This window comes from Narcine bancroftii, chromosome 4 (assembly GCF_036971445.1).
Source record: "Narcine bancroftii isolate sNarBan1 chromosome 4, sNarBan1.hap1, whole genome shotgun sequence".
In the NCBI taxonomy this organism is placed as follows: domain Eukaryota; kingdom Metazoa; phylum Chordata; class Chondrichthyes; order Torpediniformes; family Narcinidae; genus Narcine; species Narcine bancroftii.
In genome coordinates, this window is record NC_091472.1 from 18,494,006 (window position 1) to 18,514,843 (window position 20,838).

The 20,838-nt window shown below is 42.9% G+C and overlaps 1 protein-coding gene and 1 non-coding gene across 2 annotated transcripts in view; both read right to left on the reverse strand.

Moving 5' to 3' along the window:
- Positions 1-20,838, reverse strand: part of smyd3 (SET and MYND domain containing 3) — a 949,011-nt gene that overhangs the window by 830,978 nt on the left and 97,195 nt on the right. The window lies entirely within an intron of this gene.
- LOC138762557 (U6 spliceosomal RNA) lies at positions 6,734-6,842 on the reverse strand. The gene has a single exon (XR_011356962.1). It is a non-coding gene; the product is annotated as a U6 spliceosomal RNA (small nuclear RNA).

Consider the following 20,838-nt stretch of genomic DNA (forward strand, 5'->3'; position numbering starts at 1 on the left):
CCCCCCCCCATCGAAGTAATCAACCAGGATCGTTGTCTGAAGAGGGCACACAAAAACATTGAGGATTCCTTCCACCCTGCACATAGCATCTTTAAGCTCCTCCTGTCGGGGAAGATACACAGGAGGATCAGAGCCAGCACCACCAGGCTGAGGAACAGCTTCTTCCCACGGGCAGTGAAAATATTGAACAACCAAAGAAAGTGCTCACACTAACCATCTGAGACCTTCATATTCATAAAACAATATTTGTGTAGATAAAATACTTGCCCTGCATATGTAATGTTTGTCCGTATGTGTGTTATGTCTGGTTGTATATCTGGATTTTGTCGGGTTGCATTTGTACAATGAGAGGACAATAAATTTGACTTGAATGCTGGAATGATATTTGAGATTTTGCAGTCCTGCTGGAGCATATCAGAATATATTGATCCCTGAAAGATCATTACCAATGCTTCAGCAATCTCTACTGCTACTTCTTTCAGAACCCAAGATTGCAATCCATCTGGTCCGGGAAACTTCTCCACCCTTGGACCATTCAGTTTTTTGAGCAGCTCCTCCCTTGAAATAGTAACTGCACTCACTTCCCTTCCCTGAAACCCTTCAACATTTGGCACACTACTAACGTCTTCCACAGTGAAGATTGATTCAATATACTCATTTATTTCCTCTGCCATCTCCCATCATTATTTCTCCAGCATCCTATTCTAATGGGCCAATATCTACTCTCACCTCTCTTTTACTCTTTACATATTTCAAAAATCATTTTGTATCCTCTTTAATATTATTTGCTAGCCACTTTCATACATCATCTTTCCTCTCCTTACAAGTTCTACTACTGCAAGTTTTTGTTTTAATAACTACCCAATTCTCTATTCTTGATGAAACCTTCTGGTGAACTTGACATCCTCCAATGCATACTGAAATAATATTGCAATAACTTTTTTCGGAGGTCTTGGTTAATTTCGATCAGTCAATCTCCGTCGCCAAAATGATATTTGAGAATGTTACAGCATGAATAAGAAGGCTGCTACTTTTCCAATTGGCTAACTCAACTAGATTGTCTTGAGGTAGTCAATAGCAGTGCTATATTTATGTCAATTTTGTTCTTTTTTATTCTAGAGACCCTGCCAGGAAGTCATTTTCAGCCAACATACAGAGAGTTTATTTTCTTTGCAATATTAACAAGGACAATATTTCATGATATTTGAGGAAGTGCACAGTGTTCCAACCGTGCTCTTGCTAAATTTCCTCATCTCCCCCAACCTGGAGTGCTTCATCAACCCAAAACATGCACTAAATCACTAATATACTATTAGCTAATATCTCCTGCCAAGTCCAGGCATCAGATTTTACGGAGTACAGATTTGCCAAAATAGTTCCAGCAACTGGGGAATTCATTTCAATGTAGAGGATGGAGCACTGGAATTGTCCTCAAGAACTGAGATCAAGTGGAATGAGTACTTCAAATTTTCAAAAATTATCAGTGAATAGAATTTTGACCTTTGAAAAAACAGTGGTAGAAGTACCAACAAAGTGATAGATTTAACAAAAACACAAGGACAAAGAGAATTTTTTTAATAGAATAAAATGTTAAGATTGGAGATATGCTGTTGAAAGAATAGAGGGAACAGAATCAATACTATAGAAAAGGGGTGAATTGAGAGTACACGGTATAAAACAAGGCTATGAGAAAAGTGCAGAAGAGTGTGATCAATTTTATTGTGCCAACACAAATGTCCACATTGGTCTTCTTTTATGTTCCGATTCCAAAATTAATACAGATTTCTTCTTGCAAGAACATAACTGAGCTACAAACACTACGATCCTCTAACAAATAGAAAATGAAAAAAATGGAAAACCTGAAGATGTTCTGATAAAAAGATCGTAAAACTAAAATGTTACATCTGATGCTCTCTCCACAGATCCTGTCTGATCTACTTCACATTTCCAGCATCACCCTTTTCAGTGAAATGTCCTCATCACAATTGATTCATCAATATTATTCAAGTAAAACCTTTGGTTGGCTGAATCCCAGGCTTACTGGGAAAAACAAAAAACATTGTAAAGTCAGCCCAATGTGATCAACCCTCATCCATGCAACTTGCCAATTTGAAAAATAACCATTTCCAGACATCATCTGTGGCAAGAAAAGCTATCGAGCAAAATGAGAAGCAATAATTTTTGCTTTATGGGGTGCATGTTGAAAGCAGGAATTTATAATATTGGTTTGGGTTGCAAGGCAAGAACTTGAATTGGCATCTGTGTCACATTAGAGTCAGCTACATTTTAACAATGTCAAGGAGTATTATCCAGCAAATTCACAACAAAAGCCCTTTACATTCCTTCCATCACAGGATGTTCTGCAGACAGCTTAACAGTAAACGGGAAACAAATCAGGTAAAGGCACTTGATAATCTGAAAGCTGATGAGAAAATAAAATCAAAAGAACTGAAAAAAAAATTAATTTGTAGTTTTGCCAATTGAATAAATATGTGGCACTTCATATAGCGGTTCCAGGGTCAGGGACATGGCACAGAATCATGATTTGAATCTACCTTGCATATCGACAAAGGGAGAGATTCCTCCCATTGACTAAACAAATAGATACAAAACAAAGGTGTACAGAATTCACTGATTTCTGAGAAGGGTGTGGAAACAGATTCCCTCAATATGTTCGGGTGTCTCCCAACATTTTGTCCATACCTTGAAGAAGGGCTCAAGCCCAAAACATTGGTGATGTATCTTTATTGTTGCTTCATAAAGTACCCTGTTTGACCTGCTAAGCTTTTACTTTTGTTTCTCCACCCCCCCCCCACCCCCCCAATATGTGCTTTGTTGAATGAAGGGAAGGAAGATTCATCTTCAAGAGTCTCCACTCATGATCACAATTCAGTTTTTGCTACTGGGTGGGATTACTGGGCAAGAGAAAGATCAAGCTAAGCAACGAACTTGGTTGAGTGAACCGTCTGTGAGACAAAGCAATATCAACAGCAGGTGAACTCCATGGAGTCAATGAACTAACACAGAGGGAACGTACAAACTCTTATAGACAGCAGCGGATTCAAATCCAGGTCAATTGACACTGTAATATTATGCTAAAGGATATGCTAACCATAATTATGATTAAATAATGAACAGTGAAGGCATTCATGACAGCACAAATGACGTGCTGAAGTAAAGCATTGGGGAGATCTCCTGAATCTCCTTCCTTTCCTCACATACGTACATTGCTTTACCCTTCTTGGGTGTGACTGTCCCTGGTGACTATTTTCCCAGGTCAATGTCTCCCTCTCTGGGCACCACAATATATGAATCCTGGATTCTGTGGATGGATGAGCCTTGGCTCAAGCTGATCAGCTGGAGTCCAGGACTCCTCCTCTGCAATGTGGACTTTCCTTACGACATCACTGCCAATTTTCCTGTTTCCCAGCATTCAGACCTTTCTCTACAGTAAATATAGATGAGAAATATTCCTTGAGGAACTTATCCATTCACTGTGGCTCTCCCCAGCCCTTTCCTCCTCCTCCTCCCTTTCCCACCTTAGTCTCAAAAGAGGTGCAATCCAAAATGTCTTCACTTCCCTCCTTGGATACTGCCTGACCCATCAAATCCCTCTGGCTTCTCTTTATTTGCTTAAGAATTTAGCATTTGCAGTGTTTTGTGTCTCCAGATCATTTTTTAGCTCATTTCTGAAGAACCAGCGTGCAAGTTTATGAATGTACAAGGGGAAAAAGATAGAATATGGTCTAATGAGAAAAGCTGAATTTTTAAAAACTTGAAACCAACTAGTCTTTGAGGAAGAGTGATCATAACAAGCAGATTTGTGTATAGAAATTTATCCATTTTTCTCATCCAACTTATGTCAGGACAACACGATTAATACAAGATATCGACCAGTGCAATATGACATCTTGCATCAGCTACACCTTACTCCACAAAAGTTACAAATTGAAATCAGAAATATGTTTTCGATATGGTCAAGAAATGGGTACTTTCTTGCATTCAACCTGGTCATGACCTAAAGTGAGGCCTTTCTAGGAAGATTTGGGTAATCTCCTGGGGAAAAAAAAACTGGAATTCGATACCCTCAGGTAATGAATTCGTTTTATTGGGGGATTTAGAAGATGCAAGACCTAAAATGAGGCCGTCGAAATACCAATTAAAATTCATTAAGCTCACTTTAGAAATGGCTAGGAAATGCATAGCAATTACTTGGAAACATGATTCCCAACTAGGTTGAGCCTGCTGGAAGATAGAAATACACAATTGTGTTCCCCTAGAGAAGTTCACCTACAACCTCAGAAACAGTTAAGATGTAGCTTTAAGAATATGGAATTTATATCCAAGGTACATCGGGTAAATCTTTAACGATTCCCCCCCCCCCCCCACAACCGCCCACCACCCCCCCCCCCCCGCCCGGTGCTTGCAGCACCAAGGACTCTAAAAAAGTCCGGTTATTTGTCCCTTGATGGGAGTGGGGTTTATCCAAGGAGAAGCCTATCTTTTCTTTTTCTTCTTTCTTTTTTCTTGAGGGGTGGGTGGGCTCCTCTTATTTTGTTCTTCTTTCTCTCCATTACCTTTCTAGGATCTTTTTCTCCCTTTGGTTCAATGTGGGCATTGAAATTGCATTTTTGTAGTATTATTGTAATTTTTCTTTCTTTATTATTGAATCACATGTTGACTTTTTTCTCTCCTTAATACAGACATACAGATCGATATTTATATATTTCATTAATATTAGGGATTGTGATGTTTTACTTTTTGATTATTCTTTATTTTGACTGCATGTTGATTGAAAATTCTCAAAATAAAATATTCAAAGAAAAAAAGTGATCATAACATGATAGAATTTTATCTGAAGAGATTTTGGTCAATTTGAAGCCAAGGTTCATTCAGAGGATTGGGTAGTGGTGTGGGAAAGATATTGTACTATAAGAGGACATTAAAAATACTGAACAAATCCCCTTAAGTAGGAGATTTCAAAGAACTGTACAAAATTCTAACAGTCCAATAATAAGGGGTCAGCCATTCAGTTGTGAAATGAGAAGAATTTTGCTCACCCACCAAGTGGTGAATCTTTGGAATTCTATATCCAAAAGGGTTGTGGAACTTGGTCAGAATATTGGATAGGTTTTGCAAGTTATTGAATTCAAGCTATGTTTTACAGTAAAACGCCCGTTATCCGGAATTCAAGCAACCGGCAGGCTTGGGCAACCGTCAAAAAAATCGTGGAAATAGGTTAAAAATACAGAAATTTTAAATTGATGCTTGTCATCATTAGTTCGCCAATCACACAATCTCAAGCAACCAGAAAATTCACTCATCTGCCACCTACCAATCTCCATAGTGTAAGGTAAAACATCATGAGATGGGAATGTGTAAGGAGTTACCCTGTGCAGGGCTGTAACAAGAAGGGGAGGTGTCCTTGTACTCCTGTTAGGTAAAACATCATGAGATGGGAATGTGTAAGGAGTTACCCTGTGCAGGGCTGTAACAAGATGTGAATGCATCCTTGTACTTACAAGATAAGAGAGACATTGATGGATTGAGAGGCAGGAAGCTAGCAGGGAAAGGATAGCAACAGTTTTAGTCATTGGACAAGTAATGATATGATGATGTTCTAAGCACGTATCCAAGGGTATAAAAAATCACCATTTTGCTGATAACGGCAGAATGCATTCTCCGACTAACATTGTTAGTTGCAAGTGTTACAATCCGGTAATAAAAAACAAAGAACCCTGATTTCGACTCAGTCTGGTGTTTGTCTCACTCATTCATGAACAAAGCAGACCTAACAATAGGTGCCAGAGACCAAGGGTTTTACTGTATTAAGGAATATGAGTTTATTGCAACAAAGTCACATTTAAGCAAAACATCAGCACGATCTTATTGACCGGTACACAAAGCTCCAGAGAAATAGCTAACTCCTGCTTCTCTGCCTTACATTGTTTTGTATCCTAGATCATAATTATGCCGACTCACTCCACAGATGCTGCTTGATTTGCTCGGCAGTTTTCACATTTTGTTTCTATTTCAAGGCTAAGTAGAAATTCATGGAATGCTTCAGCACAGAGAACAGACCATTCAACCCCTCTAGTCTGTGCCAACCATCATCTCCCTTGCCCCCCTGACCTGCTACCATTCCATAACCCTCCAGGCCTCTCCCATCCACGGACCTATCCAATTAATTCTTAAAAACACACTTAAAATCCATTGAACCAAAAAAATAATTATACTGAAGGGGCCATGACAAAAATAGCCCAGTCCGCCCAAATTATCCAGTCTGCTCCCACCTCTTCATCCAGCTGTGATCAATGAAACTTCCCACTTCTTCATCAAAGTCATACCCTGTTCATTTCAAAATCTCCTGGCACAGCACATTCCACACTAATGATTGTGAGAAGGTGGTTTATCCTGAATCCCCTAATGGGCTTATTAGCTAGCTTCTTATATTTTTTATCTCAATTTATAATCTTCCCTGTATCTCCAGCAAATGGAAACATCTCCTTTCTACTGTCACCAGAAGGGTTCACAGGATGCATGAAGCGATGGCGGCTTTGTGAGAGGTTATAAGAGCACGAGCAGGGCATCCTTTATCTGTGTGAACAGAAGCCTCTTCTATCATTGTTCAAAAGATAGAATTTCTCATCCCTAATATCAATCTTGGCAGTACTTGCCATTTTAACTCACACTCAATAATTAGCCTCTTTGTTTTTTTGGTTTCTTTTAATAAAAAAATATGCAATGCTTCATGAATTTGCGTGTCATCCCTGCACAGGGGCCATGCTAATCTTCTCTGTATATGCCGAAACGAGCATGCCTCCTTGTTAATACTGCAGGATACCAATTGCCCACAGAGCTTTATATCACGCATTAGTCAAAATGACAAAATTGACTTGGAATAAAACATAGGAGACTAAATTAATGAAAAATATGAAAAGGGCTCTCATATCGAGAGCCCAGATTTACACTTGCAAACTTCCGAAATATCCACTAATCTGTTGTGCATTCTTGGTTTCTTTACACAAGTTTAGCACCTCAAAATTTTACCATTCCATGTGTTTCATTGCTATCTTGAACTTTACTGTTTCAAGCTCTCACCTCTACTCCTTCCCTCATTCTATCGTGTATTCTGAATCACAAAATATAGACATTAAAGGGCAAGTCAGGTCCTTTGGCCCTCGATGCTGTGCCAACCCATATATCCTCACCAAAAAAAATTAATCCCTTCCTACCTTGCAACCCTCTATTTTTCTTTTATCCGTATACCTGTCTAAGAGTATCTTAAATGCCACTATTGTTCCAGTCTTCATCACCATTCCTGGCAAGGCATTCCAGCAATCACAACTCTGGGTAAAAAAAAACTTCCCCTCATCTCTCCTCTAAACCTTCCTCCCTTCACTTTGTAAAGATTTCTCCTGGTGTATGCTATTCTTGTCTTCGGAGGGGGGGGGGAAGGAGTTTTGTAAAAATGTTCAACACAGACCGGCCCTGACTCCTTCAAGACAATGGTCTATTCATTTCATGACATCATTTCAATTAGCACCTACTTGTGAAATGTGCATAGCATTCCCCATAATTTCTGTAAAGTCACTGAATATGAATTCTTCAGTATTTCAAATAAGATCTGTTTTAAAGTGTGTGTGTATATGTCACCTACTCTAATTTTACCAATTTATCTCCAAAATACATCGACAAATATTACATCACAGCTCCAATTTAACACTTTCCCTTGGGCTTTTAAGGTCAGTCTGTCATGTGAAACCTTGTCAGACGCCTTTCTAATATCAAAGCAGAAGACATCAACAGCATCATCATCCCCAAATATTTTGAGTAAGTGACGAGGATGGTCCATCAAGCTCGTCAGGTGAGATACTAAAACAAAATGGTGAAAATACTCAGGTCAGGCAGCATTGGTAAACAAAAAATAAGGCAGACAAGGTCTTCCTTTAACAAATCCACACTGACTATGATTAAACTGGGACTTTCTAAATTCTGAATTAGAGCATCCCTCAGAATTCCTTCCAGTAATTTGCCCATCACTATGGCCTGTAGTTATTCAGTCTGCCTCTCTCCCACTTTTCAAAGAAAGGTTACATATTAGCACCCACTTTGCACCAGCATTGATCCAGGAAATAATTCCCCTGGTCCTCACCTTCCACCTCACCAGTTTCCACATTTAACAGATCATTGCCCACAATTTCCACCACGGTCGAAGAGATCCAAGCACATCTTCCCCCATAAACATTCTGGGAAAGGTAATTTTCTTAATGACTTCCCAGTCCACTCTTCAACTCCCACCCACCACCCCTTTTCTCACTTTCCCTTGCCACACAGGTATTATAACCCTTGTTCTTTCATATCTTCCCTTCCCACTACCCATGAGCCCAAACTTTCTTTTCAGGTGAAGCAGCCATTAACTTGCACATCTGGTGTGCTGCATTCGATGTTCACAGTTTGGTTGTTTCTGGGTTGGAGAAATGAAACACAGATTGGGTGATCTCTTTGTAGAGATCAACCCTGAGCTTCCCGTTTCCTGCCTCTTTCATCCCATTCTGATTAATTGGTCTCTGGTTCCTTCAATTTTAATGAACAGAACCTCATCTTCCGCAGGCAGGGTGCAGCCATCTGGACATAATATTGAATTCAATAATTTGACCATCTATCTGAAATATTTGCTCAATTTCTTGGTTTTTTTTTCTATTTTCCCCTTTTTAATTCTTTCTCTGGTGGTAGAAGGCATGGCTAGCCTAACCCGACAATGGAAGGCAGGGCTAGCCTAACCCGACAGTCGAAGGCAGGGCTAGCCTAACCCGACAGTCGAAGGCAGGGCTAGCCTAACCCGACAGTCGAAGGCAGGGCTAGCCTAACCCGACAGTCGAAGGCAGGGCTAGCCTAACCCGACAGTCGAAGGCAGGGCTAGCCTAACCCGACAGTCGAAGGCAGGGCTAGCCTAACCCGACAGTCGAAGGCAGGGCTAGCCTAACCCGACAGTCGAAGGCAGGGCTAGCCTAACCCGACAGTCGAAGGCAGGGCTAGCCTAACCCGACAGTCGAAGGCAGGGCTAGCCTAACCCGACAGTCGAAGGCAGGGCTAGCCTAACCCGACAGTCGAAGGCAGGGCTAGCCTAACCCGACAGTCGAAGGCAGGGCTAGCCTAACCCGACAGTCGAAGGCAGGGCTAGCCTAACCCGACAGTCGAAGGCAGGGCTAGCCTAACCCGACAGTCGAAGGCAGGGCTAGCCTAACCCGACAGTCGAAGGCAGGGCTAGCCTAACCCGACAGTCGAAGGCAGGACTAGCCTAACCCGACAGTCGAAGGCACGACTAGCCTAACCCGACAGTCGAAGGCACGACTAGCCTAACCCGACAGTCGAAGGCACGACTAGCCTAACCCGACAGTCGAAGGCACGACTAGCCTAACCCGACAGTCGAAGGCACGACTAGCCTAACCCGACAGTCGAAGGCACGACTAGCCTAACCCGACAGTCGAAGGCACGACTAGCCTAACCCGACAGTCGAAGGCACGACTAGCCTAACCCGACAGTCGAAGGCACGACTAGCCTAACCCGACAGTCGAAGGCACGACTAGCCTAACCCGACAGTCGAAGGCACGACTAGCCTAACCCGACAGTCGAAGGCACGACTAGCCTAACCCGACAGTCGAAGGCACGACTAGCCTAACCTGACAGTCGAAGGCATGACTAGCCTAACCCGACAGTCGAAGGCATGACTAGCCTAACCCGACAGTCGAAGGCATGACTAGCCTAACCCGACAGCAAGTCTCCCTTCTCTGAATTTCAAAGACCTTCATTATTTTGTCCATAGTCTCTCACTCCAACAGCTTTTGTTCACTCATCACTGTTTCATGTGGTTTACAACCTATTCCCATGGTCAGAATCTGAAGGATCAGAATAGATTTGTCATGAAATTCGTTGTTTTGCGGCAGCGTCACAGAGCAAACATTTCTACAAACCACATTTCAAAATAAATAAAAAATAGTCCAAATAAAAAGTAAAGCAGGATCTGTGGTTCATTCAGAAACCTGCTGGCTTTGTGCAGTTGAGTGCTAGTCCTCAGGATCCTGTACCTTTCTCCCGAGGGTAACAGAGTATGGCCTGGGTGGTGGGGGTCTTTGAGGGGAGGGACTGCTTTCTTCAGATACCATCTCTAGTACATGTCCTCGATGGAATGAAGACTGATGCCTGTGATCCATTTTACCTAATCAGAGACATCCGCCTCCCCAACCCTTCATGCAGTTTAACAAGTTTCTTTTGTCTCTGCCTGTTCTGAAGAACATTCTTCGACCTGGAATTAGCTATTCTTCTTCCCGCAGACCTCCCATGCTCGGTATTTCCAGCATTCTCCAGGTTTATTACCAGCAACAGAAGTTTTGTTGATTTCCTCTGCATGTTGTTTTAATGTTGAACACAATAGACCACAAGAGATAGCAGCAGAAATAGGCTATTCAGCCCATTGCATCAGCCCTACCATTTAATTGTGAGCTGATCCATTTTCCCCCACTCAGCCCCACTGGTTAATCAAGAACCTTTCAACAGCTGCCTTAAATAAACCCAATGACCTAGCCTCCAGAAGCAGCCTGTAGCATCAAATTCCACACATTTACCACCCTCTGGCTGAAGAAATTCCTCCATATCTCTGTTTGAAGCAGATGCCCTCCAATCCTGAAGTCCTGCTCTCTTGTCCTGGACTCTCCCACCATAGGAAATGATCTTTCAACATTCAAAATGTTTCAATGAAATTCCACCCCCCCACCCCCCAGTTCTCCTAATTTCCAACAAATACAGACCAAGAGCTGTCAAACACTCCTCATACTATATCCCTTTCATTCCCAGAATCATTCTTGTGAACCTCCTCTGAACCCTCTCCAACTTTAGCACACCCTTTCTTAAATGAGGAACCCAAAACTGCTCACCATGCACCAAGTAAGATGCCACCAGTGCCATATAAAGCCTGAACATCACATCCCTGTTCAAACATTATATTCCTCTTGAAATGAATGCCAGCATTGCATTTGTCTTCTTCACCACTAGATCAACCTGCAAGTTTACCTTCTGGCTATCCTGCACATTTTTCTTGGAGCTGTCTGAGGGCAAAGACCATGTCAGTAGTTCCTCTGTTTGCGCGAAAGCCGCACTGTGATTCTGGGAGAATATTCTCGGCGACACTAGGTATTATTCTATTTAGTAGAATCCTAGCGAAGATTTTGCCTGCAATGGAGAGCAACGTGATTCCCCTGTAGTTTGAGCAGTCTGATTTCTCGCCTTTGTTTTTGTACAGGGTGATGATGGTGGCATCACGAAGATCCTGAGGCAGTTTACCTTGGTCCCAACAAAGCTTGAAAAACTCATGCAGTTTGGCATGCAGAGTTTTGCCGCCAGCCTTCCAGACTTCTGGGGGGATTCCATCCATACCTGCTGCTTTGCCACTTTTCAGTTGTTCGATTGCCTTATATGTCTCATCCAGGGTGGAAACCTCATCCAGCTCTAGCCTTAGGGGCTGTTGAGGGAGCTGGAGCAGGGCGGAATCTTGGACTGAGCTGTTGGCACTGAAAAGAGATTGGAAGTGTTCTGACCATCGGTTGAGGATGGAGATCTTGTCGCTGAGGAGGACTTTGCCGTCTGAGCTGCGCAGCGGGCTTTGGACTTGGGGTGAGGGGCCGTACACAGCCTTTAGAGCCTCGTAGAAACCCCTGAAGTCGCCAATGTCCGCCAATGACCTCACCAAAGCCTTCGACACCGTGAGCAGGAAAGGGCTTTGGCAAATACTAGAGCGCATCGGATGTCCCCCAAAGTTCCTCAACATGATTATCCAACTGCACGAAAACCAACAAGGTCGGGTCAGATACAGCAATGAGCTCTCTGAACCCTTCTCCATTAACAATGGCGTGAAGCAAGGCTGTGTTCTGGCACCAACCCTCTTTTCAATCTTCTTCAGCATGATGCTGAACCAAGCCATGAAAGACCCCAACAATGAAGACGCTGTTTACATCCGGTACCGCACGGATGGCAGTCTCTTCAATCTGAGGCGCCTGCAAGCTCACACCAAGACACAAGAGAAACTTGTCCGTGAACTACTCTTTGCAGACGATGCCGCTTTAGTTGCCCATTCAGAGCCAGCTCTTCAGCGCTTGACGTCCTGCTTTGCGGAAACTGCCAAAATGTTTGGCCTGGAAGTCAGCCTGAAGAAAACTGAGGTCCTCCATCAGCCAGCTCCCCACCATGATTACCAGCCCCCCCACATCTCCATCGGGCACACAAAACTCAAAACGGTCAACCAGTTTACCTATCTCGGCTGCACCATTTCATCAGATGCAAGGATCGACAATGAGATAGACAACAGACTCGCCAAGGCAAATAGCGCCTTTGGAAGACTACACAAAAGAGTCTGGAAAAACAACCAACTGAAAAACCTCACAAAGATAAGCGTATACAGAGCCGTTGTCATACCCACACTCCTGTTCGGCTCCGAATCATGGGTCCTCTACCGGCACCACCTACGGCTCCTAGAACGCTTCCACCAGCGTTGTCTCCGCTCCATCCTCAACATCCATTGGAGCGCTTACATCCCTAACGTCGAAGTACTCGAGATGGCAGAGGTCGACAGCATCGAGTCCACGCTGCTGAAGATCCAGCTGTGCTGGATGGGTCACGTCTCCAGAATGGAGGACCATCGCCTTCCCAAGATCGTGTTATATGGCGAGCTCTCCACTGGCCACCGTGACAGAGGTGCACCAAAGAAAAGGTACAAGGACTGCCTAAAGAAATCTCTTGGTGCCTGCCACATTGACCACCGCCAGTGGGCTGATATCGCCTCAAACCGTGCATCTTGGCGCCTCACAGTTTGGCGGGCAGCAACCTCCTTTGAAGAAGACCGCAGAGCCTACCTCACTGACAAAAGGCAAAGGAGGAAAAACCCAACACCCAACCCCAACCAACCAATTTTCCCCTGCAACCGCTGCAATCGTGTCTGCCTGTCCCGCATCGGACTTGTCAGCCACAAACGAGCCTGCAGCTGACGTGGACTTTTTACCCCCTACATAAATCTTCGTCCGCGAAGCCAAGCCAAAGAAGAGATCCTGCACATTGACTCCCAGGTCCCTTTGTATCTGGATATTTTTAATTTTCACATTGAGAAAATACCCTGCACATTTATTTTTTTTCTACCCAAGCGCATGACTGTTAACTTTCCAACCTTGTATGTCATTTGCCACTTCCTCTGTCCATTCTCCTAGATTGTCTAAGGCCTTCTGCAGCCTTCCTGTTTCCTCAAAACTACCTGCTCCTCCACACTATCTGCAAACTTGGCTACAAAGCCATTAATTTCATAATTTAAATCATTTATACGCAACATGAAAAGAAGTAGCCCCAGCACCGACCCCTGTGGACACCACTAACAACTGGCAGCCAACCGAAATATGATCCCTGTATTCCCATTCTCTGCTTCCTGCCAATCAGTCAATGCTCTATCCAAGCTAGTACATTTCCTATTATACCACGGGCACTTATCTTGTTAAGTAGCCTCATGTGTCAAACCTTGTCAAAGGTCTTCTGAAAATCCAAACACACAACTTCTCCTTGTCTGCTTGTCACTTCAAAAAATTCCAATCGATTTATAGCAACATTTTCCCATATCTTGTCACATGCTTCCAAGTACTCCACAACTTTTGACAATCGACTCAAACATCTTTCCAACCACTGATATCAGACTAACAATTTTCCAGTCTTCTGAGACCATAGCAGAATTTATTGATTCCAGGAAGATCATTACCAATGCCTCCACAATTTCTACAATGACTGCTTTTGGAACCCAAAAGGTGCAAATCATCGGGTCCAGGAGACTTATCCACCCTTAGACCATTCAGCTCTCTGAGCACCTTCTCCCTTGAAATAGTAACTGCATTCGCTTCCCTTCCCTGATACTCTTTGACATCTGGAACATTGCTAATGTCTTTGTCAATGAAGAAGAATGCAAAATACTCATTTTGTTCCTCTGCCATCTCCTTGTCTTCCATTATTATTTCTCCAGGGTCATATGCCAACTCTCTTCTTTTTTTCAATTTTATTTTTGATTTTCCAAGACTCGCACAAATCCAAAACAATCTTTCTCAACAATTATATATTACATTCAGAGCCCCTTCTCCACACCCCCCCCCATCCATATCCCAACATCACAAGAAAAAGATTATTTAAGTTAAACAAACATATTAAAAAAATCTATAGAGTCACTGACCCTTGAAGGAACCAAATATTAACCCAAAGTAACAAAATAAAATGAAAAAGGCAAGAGCACATCATCTGCGCCCCGACCATTTCATTTACCTCAGTCATTTATTATTAGTACGGATTTTTACCTTTCTTTTGTTTGAAAAAGCTGTAACTATATCTGCCTACCTACATGTTGCAAGTAAGGCTGGCATACCCCAACGAATGTGTCATATTTCCTCCTGTATTCTCCAAAGGAATACAACTCCATATTCCATCAGGTAATATTTTGTTGGGAGTGGACTTCCACGTGACCACTATACATTTCCTGGCTACCGCCAACACAACCTTCACAAATTGAATTTGGTATTTGGACAGTTTAAAACCCACGTCCATAACATTTCCCAGAAGTTACAATCCCGTGAAAAATTTGCCTTTGTCCCCCAGGTTCTCCCAGGAGGTCTCGCCTTAATACATGGCCACATTGAATGGATAAAGGTTCCAATCTCCACACCACACCTCAAGCACATTACTCTTTATATTCTTGAAGATTTTTGTATGCTCTTTGACATTACTTGCTTGCCTGGTTTCATATTTGATCTTTTCCCTCCTTATGAGCTTTTACAAGTTACCTTCTGCAAGTTTTATTTTAAACTTTCCAAATCCTCCATTGTCCCAATAAGTTTTTCCATCCTTTATGTCCTCTCTTTTGCTTTTACTTTGGCTTTGATACTCATCAGCCACAGTTTGTGACATTTTTCCATTTGAATATTCCTCTTTTTTGGTATCTATTCATTCTGCACCTTCCTCATTTCTTGCAGACACTCCACCCATCGCTACTCTCCCATCTTCCCAACTAGGGCCCCCCTTCCAATCAACTTTAGCCAGTTCCTTTCTCATGCCACTGTCATTCCCTTTACTCCGCTGAAATGCCAACACATCTAATTTTAGTTTATCCTTGTTAAATCTCAGCTTCATTCAATCATATTGTGATCACTGCCTGTTGACTATTTTCCTTTACAGTAGTTTGCAAGAATTAGAATGTTGTTGTTGTCTATGACTCATTCCAAATAAATCGATAGTTGAGTTTTCCACGGCTTATTAAACATATCAGCCCCTACATTATTACAAGCCATTAAAAACTTTATTATACAGTACTAAAAATATGATTAAATGATGGTTAAACAATGCTTAAAACGGTCAATAAAAGTTATCAGACAAAACTAATTCCTTCCATTTTGTAGAACAAAAAAATCAAAAATGACCATTTATCTCAAACACACAGAGAGAACTTGCTAACCTTGAAGTGAGATGTTGCTTGGAGACAGCATGAAATATGTCAACATCAACTGGCTGCTTGTAGAATTAGTTCGCAAATTACAATTCAACCCTTAAACTGACCCATAATGTTTCCTTTACACTTCAGTTCTGTAATCACCTCTAGTGCATTACACAACACCCAATCCAGAATAGCCAATCCCCTGGTGAGCTCATCAATAAGCTGCACTCAAAAAAAAACACACATCTTGTAGGCTTTCTAAGAATTCTCTCGAGATCCAGTTCCAACCTGGTTTTCCCAATCTGCTTGCACGTTAAAACTCCTCATGAATACCATAACATTTCCCTTCTGACAAGCCTTTTCTGTTGCCGTTCTAATTTGTTACCCACATCCCAGTTATTGTAGGAGGTCAACCAACAGTATTTTTACCCTCGCCATTTCTTAACTCAACCCACAATTATTCTACATCTTCGGATCCTTTGTCACCTCTTTCTAATGATTTTTGTTGTTCTTTACCAAGAACACACCACACCACCCCCTCTGCTTAACTGTCTATCCTTTCGATACACTGGATCCTTGTACATTAAGCTCCTAATAACATCAATCCTTTAGTCACGACTCCACGATGGCCACATCGCACCTGCCAATGTGCAGCTGGTCCATTCAAATGGACAACCTTTCATTGTGACTTTTGACCATGACCCTGTTGCATTGCACCTCATCCCACTGGCTGTAATTTTGTCCTATCTGCCTGTCCTTCCACACAAATCCTCTACCAGCTGTCCTAAATTGTACACCAACACCTCTTCACTTTGGTTTCCACCCCCCTGTGAATCTAGTTTAAGTTCCATCCTCCCCCCCACAAAATTCGCCATGCCAGGTGCAACTTGTCCAACTTGAACAAGTCACCCTTTCCCCATAAAGGTTTCCAATGAACCAAGAACTTGAAATCCTGTCTCATCTCAACAGCCATTTGTCTGTGCTAGCTTCCTGTTTTAACCTTCCCTAGCTTGTGGCACTGGGAGTAATCCAGAGATTGCCACCTTGTAGATCCTTCTCTTCAGTCTCTCCAAACTCCCCAAACCTACTTTGCAGGATCTCTACCTCACTCCTGCCTCTCTCATTAGTACCAATATGTACCACGATCTCTGGCTGATCACCCTCCTCCTGAACAATATTCTGTATCGGCTCAGAGATATCCTGGACTCAAGCATCTAGAAGGCAACACACTATCCTGGAGTCTCTTTTGTGCCTGCAAAATAATCTAGAAGGCAACATACGATCCTGGAGTCTCTTTTGTGCCTGCAGAATTTCCTACCTGATTATTGAGTATCCTACGAGTATTGCTCCATCTGACCACCTTTCCCTTGTGAGGCTCAGAGCTGACAGTGGTGCTATTGGCCTGGCTGCTGGTCATCCCCCTCAGCATATCCTAAGAGGTATACTTGTTACTGAGGGAAATGGCCACAGGGGTAACTGGTGGTACCTGCCTGTTCCCCTTCCCTCTCCCTCGCCTGTCACCCAGCAACGGTCCTCCTGCCTCCTGGGTGCAGTTGCAATTCCTGACTATCATCCCCTCAGCCTCCTAAATGATCCAAAGTATGATGCTTGAAGCATGCTGGAAGCAGATTTAGTAATAACTTTCAAATGGGGGGAAAAAAACATATGAGAAAAGGTTATCAAGAGTGGGCAAGGCAGCTGAACTAAACATCCTTATTTGAAAACAATTCCATGTTTGCTGACCAACACTAGTTCCTGGTGAAGAAATCGCTCAACTTTAACAATCTGACATAAACTATCACATTTCTCCAGAGTTTGGCTCTATAATCCTAACCAGGCTATTATCTTCTGATGGTTCATTGACAAAACCACCAGAAGTACAGTAGAATGAATGGACCCCTTGTGTATCTTTGCACGTATTCTTCAGTGTGTGAGAAAGGAAAGTAAATGCACATATTTGGTCATTTAAACTTTTACGTCTTCAGAACAGCAAAAAAAAAAAAAATCCCATTACTGGCCAACATGGCAAAATGAAGTTCTATTCAGATCCCATCTTCACCCGAGGATGCAATTTACTCTCTTTTCCCCTGGAACTGAACATCTGCTATAGTTGCGTCAAATGTAAAATAAAAAGGCTCGGGTGTGGAGAATAAAAGTTTTCCATGTAGCCGTCTCTTACAAGATAATGGTGTTTCACAAGATGCTTTACTTTTCATAAGAAAAAAACTGATCTCTTGAGCTCCCTGGAATTGATTTGTTTCAAGTTCCCAAAATGCTGCTCAAATCTATATTTCAAATCCCAGCTTTGGGGAAGTATCGCTGCCGAGAATTTCTGCTTCTCCCATATGTTCACAGGAATAAAGTCGAAACAGTGGCATATGTAACAAGTATCCCATAAATAATGCAGTCGACTTCCGCTCCTGCAAAATTAAGTACAAATGACAGACTGCTTCTGAAGGGATAATGTTGCAGGAAAAGATGATCTCAACTATTTGATTTTAAATATAGTTATACAGCACGGTAACAGGCTCACGAGCCCGTGCCGCCCAATGGCACCCAATTGACTTCGATCCCCGGTACTTTTTGAAGAAGAGAGGAAACCGGAGCACCTAGAGGAAGCCCACGCAGACATGGGAAGAACAGACAAACTCTTTCCAGTCAGCGGCGGATTCGAACCCTGTTCACTGGCGCTGTAACACAAAATATCTCCTTCCCCCACCCTCTGCAGTCTATTATCCAAATCCTTTCCCCTTCCCCCAGCTTCATCACCTACTCACTACCTGCACACCTTTCCACTGTATCCATCTCACCACCTATCCCTCACATGGTTCTAATCTTCCTCCATCTGGCTCTTTCAGTCCCCTTCTTATCCCTCCAACCACTAGTCATCCTTCATCTCTCCTTGATCTGTCTATCACCCACTGACCCCCTCCCCTTTCTAATATTGCCTGTCCTCCCTCTCCTTTCTCAGTCCAGAAGCAGAGTTTTGACCGAAACATCAACAATCCATTTGTCGTCATGGATGTCACTTAACCGAATGGGTTCCTCCAGACTTTTGTTCTTCTCTTTAAGTAATACACGGGGCATTGTCAAACAATATTAGAAACTAAGCCACAGAAGTAGAACAAGGAGCCTAAAGTTAGGTTGATGAAATTGATTTTAAAGCTTTCTTCTTTGGCTTGGCTTCGCGGACGAAGATTTATGGAGGGGTAATGTCCACGTCAGCTGCAGGCTAGTTTGTGGCTGACAAGTCCGATGCGGGACAGGCAGACACGGTTGCAGCGGTTGCAAGGGAAAATTGGTTGGTTGGGGTTGGGTGTTGGGTATTTCCTCCTTTGTCTTTTGTCAGTGAGGTGGGCTCTGCGGTTTTCTTCAAAGGAGGTTGCTGCCCGCCGAACTGTGAGGCGCCAAGATGCACGGTTTGAGGCGATATCAGCCCACTGGTGGTGGTCAATGTGGCAGGCACCAAGAGATTTCTTTAGGCAGTCCTTGTACCTCTTCTTTGGTGCACCTCTGTCACGGTGGCCAGTGGAGAGCTTGCCATATAACACGACCTTGGGAAGGCGATGGTCCTCCATTCTGGAGACGTGACCTACCCAGCGCAGTTTGATCTTCAGCAGCGTGGATTCGATGCTGTCGGTCTCTGCCATCTCGAGTACTTCGATGTTAGGGATGAAGTCGCTCCAATGGATGTTGAGGATGGAGCGGAGACAACGTTGGTGGAAGCGTTCTAGGAGCCGTAGGTGATGCCGGTAGAGGACCCATGATTCGGAGCCGAGCAGGAATGTGGGTATGACAACGGCTCTGTATACGCTAATCTTTGTGCGGTTTTTCAGTTGGTTGTTTTTCCAGACTCTTTTGTGTAGTCTTCCAAAGGCGCTATTTGCCTTGGCGAGTCTGTTGTCTATCTCATTGTCGATCCTTGCATCCGATGAAATGGTGCAGCCGAGATAGGTAAACTGGTTGACCGTTTTGAGTTTTGTGTGCCCGATGGAGATCCAGTTCCTCAACATGGATTTTAAAGCTAAAGGGAGGGAAAAGAGGTATTCTTGACCTTTGGGACTTGGCAGCTGAAGACATGGACATCAAACCAAGGAGCTGAATCTTACCTTTAAGATGGGAAACCAGAGGTGATTATTAGGCCATAAGAGGAAGAGAGAGGGAGCAAAGTTAAGTTTTTTGGAGTCATTATTTCAAAGGATCTTTCCTGGACCTAACACACAAATGGCATCATGAAGAAAGCATATACCTAAAATGGATGAGGGGGGGGGGTGGGGGTGGCTTGGGAGGAGGGAGGGGGGGGGAGAAAAAGTCACTGTAAATGTGTGAAAAAGAAAAAGTGTATATCATGGCTATTGTGATTTATGGTGTGAAAAATAAAAAATTTTAAAAAAAAAGAAAGAAAGAAAGCATGTCAGTACCTCTACTTCCTCAGAAATTTCCATAAGTTGTTATTGACATCAGAAACCCTGGCAAATTTCAACGGATGTGTGGTGGAAAATGTGCTGACCGGCTACATCACAGTTTGCTTTCAGGACACCAATGCACCCAAGTGGAAAGCCATGCAAAATGCCCAGGACATCACAGGCAAAACCCTCCCCACCATCAAGAACATCGACAGGAAACATTGCTGTCAGAGAGCAGCAGCAATCATCAAGGATCCACGCCACTCAGTTCACACTGTGTTCTCGCTGCTACCATCGGGAAAGAGGTATGGGTGCCACAAGACTCACACCACCATGTTCAGGAACAGCTGCTACCCTTCCATCTCAACAACAAACTCAATCAGGGACTCATTTAAGGATTCTTATTTTAACTGTTTTTTCTCTTTGTATTGCAGTTTGTTTAAACTTCTTTATTTGTTTACCTGTGTTCTTTGAGTACAGTTTTTTTTGCACTAATGTGGGTGGCAAGATTAACAAAATACCTTTCCAAGTTTTTTTTTAAGAAATGAGTTTGTATGTTCTCCCCACGTCCACGTGGGTTTTCCCCGGGGCTCCTGTTTCTTCCCACTGCTTGAAACATAACAGGGCTGTAGGTAATTGGGTGTAAATTGGACTCTTGGGCCGAAATGGCCTGTTATCGTGCTGCAGGTTTAAATTTCAATTTAAAATTTATAATTTCTGCCTCGCCTGCAGGAAAAAGAATCTCAGAGTTGTACATGATGTATATACTCTTGACAATACATCTGAATCTGAATCAACATGGAATAGTTAAGTATCTTTCAAGTCATCCATGGAATTTTGAGGTCATTGGCATTCATTTAAAAAGAAGGCAGTTCTCCTGAATAAATGTCTCTAATTTAAAAACAGCAGACGATCTTGTGAGCAATATGG